General features: G+C 41.7%; 1 long non-coding RNA gene across 1 annotated transcript; it reads right to left on the bottom strand.

The window, feature by feature from the left end:
- Positions 1-1,134: 1,134 nt before the first annotated feature.
- LOC134213882 (uncharacterized) lies at positions 1,135-5,039 on the bottom strand. The gene is made up of 2 exons (XR_009979554.1): positions 3,646-5,039; positions 1,135-3,578 (listed from the first exon to the last, which is right to left on the bottom strand). It is a non-coding gene; the product is annotated as an uncharacterized LOC134213882 (long non-coding RNA).
- Between the last annotated feature and the right edge of the window lie 8,123 nt (positions 5,040-13,162).

Here is a 13,162-nt window from a genome sequence, read left to right as displayed (position 1 = left end):
GCTGACCTTCGCCAGCCATCTCGACTATGCGTGCAAGAGGGCTTTGACTGCTGTTGCGGCATTATCGAGGATAATTTCCAACAGTTCCAAGACGTAGGCTATTGGCAGGCGTTGGGAAGCTGGAGAGCACGTACCGCTTGATGTGTCTCAGAGTAATATCTGCCTACCGCACGATATCACACGACGCAGCCTGCGTGATTGCGAGCATGATGCCTGTCGGGCTGGTCATCCAGGAAGACGAGAAGTGTTTCGAGATACGTGGTACCAGAGGAGCCCGCGAACGCATCAGGGTGATTTCGGTTGCCAGATGGCTTCTAAAGGTAGGTGGCTGATACCTAACATATCGAGCTGGGTAGGGAGACCCCATGGGGAAGTTCACTTTCATCTGACATAATTCCTGTCAGACCATGGCGGCTTCCGGCGGTACCTCCACAGGTTTGGGCACGCGGAGAGCCCCGTCTGCCCTGAGTGACAGAGCCGCCTCGCAGCTTAGTGTTCATTAAGCACTTACACAGTTATTAACTGCGAGGTTTCTAAGTCAAGTTACCATTTTTGCATTCGTATATCATGAGGCTAATACGATAATACTTTTATGCCCAGGGAAGTCGAGACAATTTCCAATCCGAAAATTGCCTAGACCGGCACCGGGAATCGAACCCAGCCACCCTCAGCATGGTCTTGCTTTGTAGCCGCGCGTCTTACCGCACGGCTAAGGAGGGCCCCAAAGAAGAGCTATGCTAGACGTTTACGGTCGGGACACAACCCCGGATACCCTTCTCCAGAGGATGTGCCAAGCGGTGGAGAAGTGGAACGCAGTTTCGACTGCAACCACTCAGATTGCCTGCAGCTTGCAGAGAATCTGGCGCGCCGAGCAGCAGTCGACAAGCACAACTAACTTGTGATTGGTTAGTTAGAGCGAAAACAGTCTGAGCGCGGGGAAGTGAATGAGAGGTTTGCACATGTCGAGGCATGGCAGAAGAGTGAGCGCTCCCATGGGACTCCCACTGTTGTAAAAAGAACAACATCTTCGAGAAAAGCACATTTGTCGTTCACAAAAATGGTGGGACAGCGTGATCGATCCAGGACCATGCGAGTCCCGGAAAGTTTAATTAAAATGAATAAAGCACAATTGAATTTAATTTTCAATAACTTTTGTATATTTTCCTCATCTGATTTATCTCAATATTATTTCAATATAAGTTTAGGGTATTTATTCTTACATCCGCTGCTAAGATGTTCTGTTTGTGTATTATTCCATTTTTTTGACCCACAAACAACTGTCTGGGTATTGATCGCCCCTTCTGCAATTTTGAGTTATTCTCTATTCTATAGTTTTTGTAGGGATCAGTAGATTTATATTAATAATCAATAGAGAATATTGAATGTATATTAAATTCTGCTTGTTGATCTATTACATATCGAGGGGGTTGGGAAACGAATCTGTTACCTTGCGCTATATATTTGCCATAAATTTTCACCTTTTCTTGCAATCGTCGGAAAGACAGTGAATGAATGGTTGGGTCTATTTAGATCATTCGAAAGAAAGATTTCAGCAAATATTGTACATACATTTCTCTACGAATTTGTCGGTTGTTAATTTCATTATATTTTGTGTTTTTCTTGGCTTTATCAGGATTGCATGATATACAAATAGTTCAACGTAATATATTAGTAATGGTGTATTCATGAACTATACAATAATAGAGGGAAGGATTATAACATTGAAAAACATAAGCTTATGCTTCTATAATTACGTGTAGTACGACGGCATTGGTACGAATTCGTTGACAAACTGGCTAGGAAAAGTGGATTTCAACTAAGCACTGATAATAACGAACTAACGCTGTTTTGGAGTTTCGACTGCAAACTAGAAGCACGGTGCCAAAGTCATGAGTATTCCTAGCTTGCATATAATTTCAATAGTAGCTTATTCATTAGGCTAAAAAGAATATACAATTGCTAATTTTTCGAAAATTTTCGCAAGTCCAGGTATTTCAATAGTAGGTATTTGGTGCTATAAATGCCAGTCGACAAATAAGAAATGACCATTTAAATTTATGTTTTCAACACAAGCAAAGACACTCAATTTTATTGTTCGCTTCAATAATAAACGAAAAATCTACCAAAACCAGTTGGTATATTAATTGATTGTACCACGTTTGGCCTGATGGTATTATTCGAAACACTAAAACTTGGAAGGACTTCTCGTGTTAGAAAGAGGCGTTAGGATTGAGGATTGAGCAAATATTGTTTTCTTCTCCAATAGTAGAACAAAACCAACCGAAGCAGTACATAATTACTCTGTTTCTTTGAGCAGTAGGTACCTTTCCCAAATGTTCAATTATTGCGCTTATAAATGACTCGTAGATGGATATTATCTCAGATGATCCCAGTAACAAGGTTTGTGAGATCTGGTCCTCTGGGAGTACAAAAAATATTTTAAAAAAAGTTCCGGATGTAATATTCGTGACTTTGACACCGTGACTCATCGTTTTTCTTAATTCATAACACGTATTTGTCTGCTGCACCATATGCCTTTGTGCAATACTTCTTCTGGATTTCCCAATACAGAACGAAATGAAACGCGCGAACAATAGCAATACATGTATAACGTGCAGATGTGTGATGATCTTTGAGTTCCATTTTTTTTACTGTGAATTTCAGCCTTGATTCACGATGAAATCTATCTACGTGTGTTTCATCGTTTTCGCAAATATCTTGGTTTCTTGCGTTCCACAATTTCTATTTTTTTACTATTTTTAGTCTATTTGTCCCCTACATATTCCTTAGTTTCTACCGTTCGTAGTATGTCTGTGCATTAAATGAGATTTTTAGATTGCAATTTCAATACAGATAAAACTAAATCAGCTCGTCCTCGGTAGCCCAGAATACATTCTTTGTAATCAAATTCCAACAAAAATGATCAGATTTATAATCGTAATAATATAGGATTTCAATTATTTCTCATTTTCAAATTACACTTTCAGCCTAATTCTTTGATACTTTGTGGCAGACAAACGATAGAGCGAGAGTAAGGAAACCACGATAAATCGTTATCGCCCCTCACGACAAATCAGCGTCAAACAATACGAACGATTCATCCGCTTTTCTTGCGCTCCGTCTATCGTTGGCTGTGTTTTGCAAACAGATTGCAATATTACAACAAGTTTTCGGAACATACATAATCTTCGTAAGTTGCTTATCAACGACCTTCTACGTCTCGTTTGCACACATACTCGTCCCACGATACGAATGTTTTACAACACTATAGGGACCTGCGAAACATTACTCCAGACTATGCCAATAATATATTATTATTCTTATTTTTCTCATTATTGTTGCTGCTGCGGTTTGTGTTGTGTATGCTCTTGCATGACTTCTCCCGTATGGCGAAGAACGAAAACACTATAGTTTCCTACTAATATTAATCAACATCACTACGTACCAGCATAATTTACAACGAAAGGAATCGGAAACGGTGGAGCGTTTCTCTCGTTTGCTTAAAATTGGTCTACCAGTAGATTGCATATTTCCTGTGTGACGTTCTCTAAACTGGAGCGAATCGTCAAACGGAACATCTGTAACAGAGAGAAAATCAATCATTAACAAGCACAATAAAATTGATCTTTATCAATACGAACTGACCTGTGCTTGTTTGTTCGGCTCGAGGCGCAAGAGGCAGCCCACCTTGTGCGCCTGGGTATGGATGATTCCCGCACACACCATGTTGTCCGGATTGGGATCGACACTATCCAGCAGCTGCATTCCGAATCCCATCAGTTTGTTACGAGCGCCGGGCAGATCGAGTGGTTGCTGTGCTTTGAAAACACGTTGCGCTCGTTGTTGCTCGCTGTTGGAGAAAGTAAAAAAGTTTTATTAAAGTACGATACGGAGAAATTATTGGGGGGTGAACAAACTAAAATAGGATGAACAGTTTTAGATGAGGTCATAAATGATCTCTTCAGATTATTCTTCTTTCAATTAATCAATTTAGCTTTGTTAGCTTAAAACAATGGATAATGAATCCATGCATATACATAGAATACGCTTCGATTGGGTTTTGGCGCGAGATTATTTTTCGGCGAATGAGTAAAACAATGCCATTCTGCAGAATCGCAGGCGAATTAGCTCGCCCATGATGCTCCGATGATCGAGATCTGAACATGAATCTACCAGTTCTGTTGCATCCTCTCAAGTGCCTTCTTTCTGGTATTTCTGATGGCACAGCATACAACATGGCTGGTCTAAAAATTTGTTTGTAAATCAAAAGTTTGTTTTTAAGACAAAGTTTTGATTTTCTGTTTATAAGTGGATATAGACACTTATATATTTGTTACATTTGGCTTGATTGCCTTCAATGTGACTTTTAAAAGTTAATTTTTGATCTAGCAGAAGTCCTAAATAAATATTTAGCTTCGCTAGACCAATTAATTGGAACCCCATTCATAGTGACACTATGTTTGCTAGAAGGTTTCAAATAAGAAGCTCTCGGCTTATGTGGGAAAATTATAAGCCGAGTTTTGGAAGCATTCGGGGAAATTTTTCATTTTCACAAGTAAGTGGAGAAAATATCCAAACTTTTTTGCAATCTACTACAAATGACACGAAGGCTTCACCCTTTTGCTGAGAGACCTGTGTCATCTGCAAACAAAGATTTTTGACACCCTGGTGGTAAATCAGGTAAGTTAGAAGTAAAAATGTTATACAATAGGGGCCCAAGTATGCTGCCTTGGGGAACACCAGCTCTTACAGGTAATCTATCAGATTTAGAATTCTGATAGTTTACCTGCAGTGAGCGATCTGATAAATAATTTTGGATCAGTTTAGTAATGTACAGAGGAAAATTTAAATTCATCAATTTTATAATCAAACCTTCATGCCAAACACTGAAAGCACACAAACACATTTTCTCTATATCAAGAAGAACAACTCCAGTCGAATACCTTCAGATTTGTTGAGCCTAATTAAATTCGTAACTCTTAATAACTGATGAGTGGTTGAAGGCCCATGGCGAAAACCAAATTGCTCATCAGCAAAAAATAGAATGAATTATTGGCAGTGGCTGATTTTCTACTCGCCGCTGTCACATCCAGGCGCTATAGTATATGCGCAAAATAGCCAGCAAGAGTTAACCGCCAGAAATTTGTATGGCGAAAGTCATCTAACGCGGGTTTTCTCAAAATAAGAAACTTTTCATGAAAAACTATTTGGTACCGATTATGTAGGAAGGTGTCCGCTACCATGCCTACCAAATATTTTTTCGATGAAAGTGCTTAATTTTGAGAAATCGAACCTTAGATGCCTTTCGCCATACTGATTTCAGAAAGTTAACTCCTAGTGTGCCGCTGTAAGCACGCTCAAAGCAGACGATTCATTATTTCTGCGTGACGTTTCGGTCTACTGCTGTGCCTCGACCATCTTTAGGCGCATATTGTGTATCCGGAATAAATTTATACCGCTTTTTATACCGAAGTTGGATTTTTCTCCAGATACAGGCAACTTTCCCAACTTCGGAAGTAGTGCGCTGGATTCGCCTAAAGATGCGCTCAACAACGCATCAATGAATTATTGGCAGTGGCTGATTTCCTACTCGCCGCTGCCACATCCAGGCGCTATAGTATATGCGCAAATAGCCAGCATGAGTTAACCGCCAGAATTAGATGGCGAAAGGCATCTATAGCAGGATTTCTCAAAAGTAGACTTTCACGAAAAAATATTTGGTACCAGTAGTGTAGGAAGGTGTCCGCTACTACGCCTACCAAATATTTTTTCGATCAAGCTGCTTAATTTTGAGAAATCGAACCTTAGATGCCTTTCGCCATACTGATTTCAGAAAGTTAACTCCTAGTGTGCCGCTGTAAGCATGCTCAAAGCAGGCGATTCATTAGTTTGACAAATAAAACTTCGGAAGAAAGTTCGGTTCGGAAGTCCCGACTTCCGAATTCTAACTTGGTGCTACGCCGACAATATCGATCACTGCAGCGATTACCACCTCGTTTTCTGCTGGGCGATCACTTACCACTCCTTACTATAGATAGTGGAATATATAGATGAGCGAAGATAAATCCTCTGTCTCCAAACGAACTGTCAAACGTGTCTCCAAACGAGCATGACGTCACGATTTCAATGGAAATGTTAAGGGCTGTGACGTCATATGCGCGTGTGCACGGTCAAAAAAATCGACTCAGCCATGCTTTCGCTCATCTATAGATTCTACTATCTATACTCCTTACCACTGAGTGGTAAGTGATCGCCCAGTAGAAAACGAGATGGTAATCGCTGCGGTGATCGATATGCGTCTGGAGATGGTCAAGGCCTGTCGAGGCAAAGCAATAGACCGAAACGTCACGCAGAAATAATTGTGTTGAGTTTTTCACCGAGAAAAATCAACAAAACAACTTCATACTAAGTAACGGTGATTATACCAATTAAAAAAAACAATATTTTCCGTTTCCGTTTCCGACGAGAACCGCACCAGTATTGTCTCTTGATTTGATGGAAAACGAAAACTCGACATCCACACGATCCCCAGAATTAGCCCGGACTCTCTATCTTCGCTGAATCGCACGCACTTGACCCTCTTTTACGTTCTCCCATGGCACTAAAGAAACCTACGGAGCTAGAATCGTAATTGCGGACCTTGAAAGCGACTCCGGATTGGACGTATCGGATCTCTTTCGCCCGCTTCACAGCTTCCTCGATCGTGTTCGCGTAATCAAAGTAGTCGTCGACGTAGTGGTTCGACGATGGCCACCGCCGCCGTCGGGAACTGTCGCAAAGTCCTTCGCGTTCTATGGCGAGCTGAACCGAACACGGTGAGCTGCTTAACCCGAAAGTCGCCACTTTCAACACGCACACGGGTGGCTTTTCAGACCAATAGTTCCGGAATAGTAACCATTGTGCTCACTTTTCTTTTTCACAATCCCGCAGCTGGTGGTATCTCTTATATACAAGGAATGTAATTGTCGCTGAAAAATGCAAAAAACAAGCGACAAAAGAGAATAGCGATAACTCTTTGTCCCCATCTGCAGAGGATAAAGACATTGTTGCGTTCCATTTTATTTGCAACAAACATGGAGAGGTAATTGTTGTGAACTTTTCAAACTGCGATAACTTGTTTATTTTAGAAGTGAAACGCAAATCATGTTAACAGATTGTTAAGTTTATGTCTAATCTATGATAACTGATACTAATTTAACCAAAAACATCATCGGAAACCGACTACATCTCAAAATGCGTGAAAGGCGATAATTGTCCTATTCTGTTGCACTTTGGGACAAACGCTTATTGCGAGTTGAGTTTGTCCCAACATTTACAAGAGAGGATAATGTCGTTGTCATTGGCAATGTTGTTATTCTACATTCCTTGCTTATATATGTTTCGAAACCGACTTACTTGCAGATCACCGAGTTGAGCGATACTGCTCTTTGCTCTTGCTTTCAATCTGGGGTCCAACAATAGACGACACTTCTTTTTTCTCGGATTGAAGACGATGTTCAGTGGAACATACCACACCTTGCTACAATCCAATGCAACCAGCTCTGATGCTGTCACTTTGTGCGCGTACCCTTAGACGAGAAGGTCAGCAATCATGCTGCGAACTCTAGCTCGGGATCCTTTCTCAGACGTTTCTCTAGTCACGTCGTTTGGTAGACCGCCATACGGAATTCGGTATTGTCGTGCTTCCAGCAGACCCGTTTCAAAATGATAACCGTTCCTTTTCATAGTTTCTTCAGAATCCATGTTATGTATGTGTTTAAAAAAAAAGATATTTTAGTTACTAGATAAAGATTGTCGCTGTCGTCGCTGTCCGGAACATCTTTTGCTGGCGAGGATAGGGGAGCTAAATGTCAAAGAAGGAAAATCCATACGATTTGACAGGTATGTACCACACATGTTTCGGACAGCAGAACAAAGGGAACAGTAGCGACAATCTTTATCTAGTAACTAAAATATCTTTTGTTTAAAACCCTGGATTTTATTACACATTTTCTGGCAATATTTCCTTTCAGTTAATAAGAATACGATTTTCGTTATACTGCAGTTTCGTCGGCATTTTCTATTACTAGTTATTTTAATTCGTTCGACATCCGATATTAACAATAAAAGTTGCTAAATGTTATCGCGGCTACCCACTCTTTATCGAGATCCCGAAATATCCAACATTTTGGTGTCAGAAGTGGGATTTAAAGGCAAAAGTTTTCCGGTAGAAAGTAATGCGTTCGTTTCGGTCTCGTTATAATCAAGATGGCTAACGAAGAGCTAATGACATCTCTTACGCAGATTTTAGCCAATGCCCTAAAATCCTCCATGGAAGCTTTGGCGGCAGATCCCGCCAGAACAACTGCAACCTATAGATAGTAGAATCTATAGATGAGCGAAAGCATGGCTGAGTCGATTTTTTTGCCCGTGCGCACGCGCATATGACGTCACAGCCCTTAACTTTTAAATTGAAATCGTGACGTCATGCTCGTTTGGAGACACGTTTGACAGTTCGTTTGGAGACAATGGATTTATCTTCGCTCATCTATATATTCCACTATCTATACTGCAACCCAAGTAAAGCCGCCCTCGTTCTCTGTCTTCGAATACCGTTCAGAGGACAACACCTCCGTATCAGATTATTTTAAACGCTTTGAGTGGGCATTACAGCTAAGCTGTATTTCGCCTGCTCAATATGCACATTATGCACGAGTACATATGGGAACGGAGCTAAATAATGCCATAAAGTTTCTAGTGAGTCCTTATGATCCGGAAGCCCTCTCATACGACGAGCTACGTACTACATTAGTCAACCACTTTGACCAGGCGAAGGATAAGTACGTAGAGTATCAAATTCCGTGAAATTGTTCAGCAAAGAGGCGAATCTATCTCCAGTTTTGCTCTTCGGCTCAGGCAAGGTGCTGCTCATTGTGAGTATGAGGATTTTCTCGACAGAATGCTGATCGAACAGCTTCTGCACGGCCTTGAATCGAGGGAAATGTGTGACGAAATTATCGCTAAGAAGCCTACAACATTCAAAGCAGCTTTTGAGGTAGCCCACTCTCTGGAGACTACGCGCAACACGGCCAAGGAAGTGCGAACGGCTAGACCATCGTCGGTTGCTGAGGCGAGTTAAGTTATGAAAAACCGAAAAAACGTAAAGTGGACTCTTCCTCACAAAATCCATGGCAGAAGTATAGTGACAGTCAACAATCAGAACAGAGTGTGTGTAGTGCAAGTTTCGTGATGCTAAGTGCTATAACTGTGAGCATAAAGGTCACATTTCCAAAGTGTGTAGATTCAGAAATCTGATCAAACCGCTTGTCAAGTGCAAATGGAAGAGCTACCTGATTCCCAAATAGACAAGGTCTATTCGTTAGCAAAAATCCACTCCGTCAATACAACTGGGAAACGAGTCATACACGTCATCATTGACGGTCAAAAACTGGACATGGAAGTTGACAACGGGGCTCCGTGTGGGATCATAAGTGAAACCAAACTCCGCACAATAAAGCCAACTTTTACGCTTCTGAAATCTGATCGACAGTTCTCTAGTTATACCGGCCACCGTATTCGGTGTTTGGGTCGCCTTCCAGTGAGTGCCACAATCGGTTTTACTACACGCAACGTCGATTTGTATGTGGTGGCTCAAGATTATGATATTGCGCATAAGCCCCAACATTTTATTCCCACCTTTGGGTTTCCGCGCCGAGCACTCAGCACAACTGTTGTCGATTGGTTGTGTGAGTGCACCGGTGTCAAAAAATAGAGCTTTTAGCTGAAAATTTAATTGTCAAATGTTGTCAAATGTCAAAATTTTGACAGCAATATAGATGTATGAGTGAATGAAATGTGCAAATGCTCTATCGCGGAAGCAGTCGCTGAAGACAAGTGTCAATGCTTTCAGTGACGAAACGAAAAGTTTCAATGCAAAAAGCAATATTCTGTTTGGTAGAGAGTGGATATGAATACGGAGTGGTGAATACGTTTTCACTGGTGAAGGTTACGTGAAGGTTGGTGAAGCGTTCACACATTAATAAAGCTTAAAAAAATCACTGGTGAAGTGGATTTGCACATGCTGCTCGCTGAAAGTAGTGCAGTACATGCGTTAAGGTCGACTTCCTCCGGAATCGACGCGGAATTTCAACACATCCTAACACTGAATACTCCAACACATGGTCTAGTGCGTCCGACGAGCGCGCTACGGAGCTGCGATCTGGCAACGTCGCATGGAAACAGTGCTTCAAGGGTTGCCAAGAGTTGCCAACCGTTCGAAGTGTGTATTTGCCACCCCGGCTCTCGAATGTCTGGGGCACAAGATTGACGCTACGGGATTGCATAAGTCGGACCAACATATTGAAGCTGTAAGAGATGCACGTCGTCCATCGAATGCAGATGAATTACAGCTGTTTTTGGGAAAAGCAACGTACTACAACGCGTTCATTCCCAATCTATCCACACGGTCTCGATGTCTTCGTGATATGTTGAATGCAGAGTCTTTCCAATGATATTCAGAAACAAGTGCCGCATACGAAGACATAAAACTAGCAATCACTTCGCCGTAAGTACTGATGCCGTATGATCCCGATTTACCATTAATATTGGCTACGGATGCAAGCAAATTTGGATTAGGTGCTGTTCTCTCTCATCGCGTGGCAAGCGGGAGAGAACGACCGATAGCGTACGCTAGCTGCTCTATGTCTGCTACTTAACAGCGCTACCCACAAATAGACAAAGAGGCTCTCGCAATTGTATGGGCAGTTAAGAAGTTTTTCTACTACCTGTATGCTCGAAGATTTACTCTAATAACGGATAACAAGCCCTTGGATCAAATTTTGCATCCAGCCAAATCTTTACCAACGCCCTGGATGGATAAGTGGATTCTCGGTGTAGCCGCCGTTCGCCTAGGAGATCTTCACTATGAAATAGACTACGCAGGAAGACGTTTTAAGCGCCACACTGACCAGATTCGTTCCACTGTCAACCCCAAACAATACGGAAGTTCTCCAGCAGAACAAGGTTCTCCAGAGTTCATCGTGCGTCGTTCAACAAGAGATCATCACCCACCTTGCAAGTATACACCGTAGAAACGTAAGTTTATTCCGAAAGGAGGGAAGAAATGTTGTGCATGTGTTTAAAACCCTGGATTTTATTACACATTATCTGGCAATACCCAAGTAACCACCAAGCATTAATTACTGCATGTAATCAATCACAGATCAGCATATTTAATGCTAATTGCATTAGATCAGTTTTAATAATGTAAAGATGCATTAATTCATCAACTGTCAAGCAACGATACACTAGTTCAGCATTACGAATGCAGCGATGCATTACTTATGTTTTATTTCAACAAGTCAAAGTAATGAAGCATTATTTCGGTCGTAAAAGGGCCTTTTTCCACTTTAAGTCAACTGTAATGGCTGTATTATTTGCAAGCATATATAGCTCCATGGTTACTTGGGTACTGCCTTTCAGTTAATAAGAATACGATTTTTGTTATACTACAGTTTCGTCGGCGTTTTCTATTACTCGTTATTTTAATTCGTTCGACATCCGATATTAACAATAAAAGTTGCTAAATGTTATCGCGGCTACCCCACTCTTTATCGAGATCCCGAAATATCCAACAATCTCCTTTGCTCTTCTATCTTCTTTCGGCTACGGAAATGTCGGATCCCTGTAGCATGTAGTTGCTTTGCAGGAGATCATGTAGTTCTTGATTTGAATTAATTACTTAATGGTTTTGATATCTGCTTATTTAAACGGTAGTATTAGAAAAATTACTTTTAGTGTTCAGAGATTTGGTTTACCATTCAACTGAGAGCAATTCTATTTCATAACAAGATACATAGGTCCAATGCGTCTGTCCAACACCACGTCCACGCATCAGTTAAATAACGCAGTTGTGCATCGATGCGGCTATACTGCGTTACCCCTTTTTCCGATGCATAAATGCGTCTTTTTAACGCTGAGTGCACATAGCGTGGAAAAGACGCTACAGGATTTTACTAGCTATAGTTAGTTTTTTAGGGAAAGAGTGCAAAAAAAAACCCTAGAACTCAGATTTTCCTGAAGGTGTTAAGAAGGGTTAAGGTTAATCCTCCGATGAGCGAGTTTGATGACGTCTCACGGGAAGTTATAACGGATCTCGTAGCCCATCATCGTAGCTTGTGTCGATAGTGTTGACACCGACCAACTTGTAAAGATCGTCGGTAGGATACCAGGGGTTTAGGTTAAGGACCATATTGAGCAGCTCGTTCTGTTTCACCTGAAGTCGTTTGCGGTGAGATTTTGCGCAGTTGCCCCAAACCGGCTATGCATGGGTCAGTGTAGGCCGGATGATGCTCTAGACGACCAGTAACTTGTTTTTGATGTGAAGCTTTGACCAACAGATTTTGACCAACTTTGATTCAACAGAGGGTAAAACGCTTCAGAAGATTAATCTTTATTTAAGAGACTTGCAGCCCTAGGCTGGATCGTCTCTGGATAATCATTACTGGTCATTCCGTTCGAAACTTATATACATACTTTCCTACTTCTTACAGCCCTCTCTCCCCTCCGAAGAGCTCTCTGTGTCCTCGATTCAATTTTCTTCTTCTTCCTCCTCGTGACTTTCCACCTCTTCAGCAAACTCTTCTTCTACTTATTCGGAACTCGCTTCTGATTTCATCTCTTCTTCCGTTCTCCCCAACTTTTAGCTAGGCTTCCGCTTTTCCGATTTGGGAATCTCTGGGCATCCAAAAAGGCGTCGAATTTTCTTCGTGACCGATTAGAAAACTCTCCGGCAGATTTGATGGACCTCCGATCGACTTTGATGCGTGCTTTCGATCAATTGTCACCGTCAAGTGTTTGCGGTACGCACCTCTCGGATCATTCAATTCCATTTCGCCAACAGTTGTTTCTGCTTTAGCTTCAACACTGCTGCAGCTTCTCTTCCATCTCCATCCGCATTTCGTCTAGTTTGCTAAGGTAAGTTTTTTCTCCGGAGATCTTCTTCTCCATGTGTGCCTTCCAGAGCTCCAGTTCCATTTCCCCGTTTTCCTTTTCCAGATTCTGGCGAGCCTCAAACAAACGTTTCCGTGGCAAGATCTTCTATCTTTCCAGCTTTCACGTCTGCTTCTTGGTCTCCTTTTCGAGCATTATTAATTCCTCTTTCAGCTCGGACGAAGCGGAGCCA

Source organism: Armigeres subalbatus, chromosome 2 (genome assembly GCF_024139115.2).
Source record: "Armigeres subalbatus isolate Guangzhou_Male chromosome 2, GZ_Asu_2, whole genome shotgun sequence".
In the NCBI taxonomy this organism is placed as follows: domain Eukaryota; kingdom Metazoa; phylum Arthropoda; class Insecta; order Diptera; family Culicidae; genus Armigeres; species Armigeres subalbatus.
Note: the sequence above shows the minus strand (reverse complement) of the source record. Positions and strands in the feature narration are given on the sequence as shown.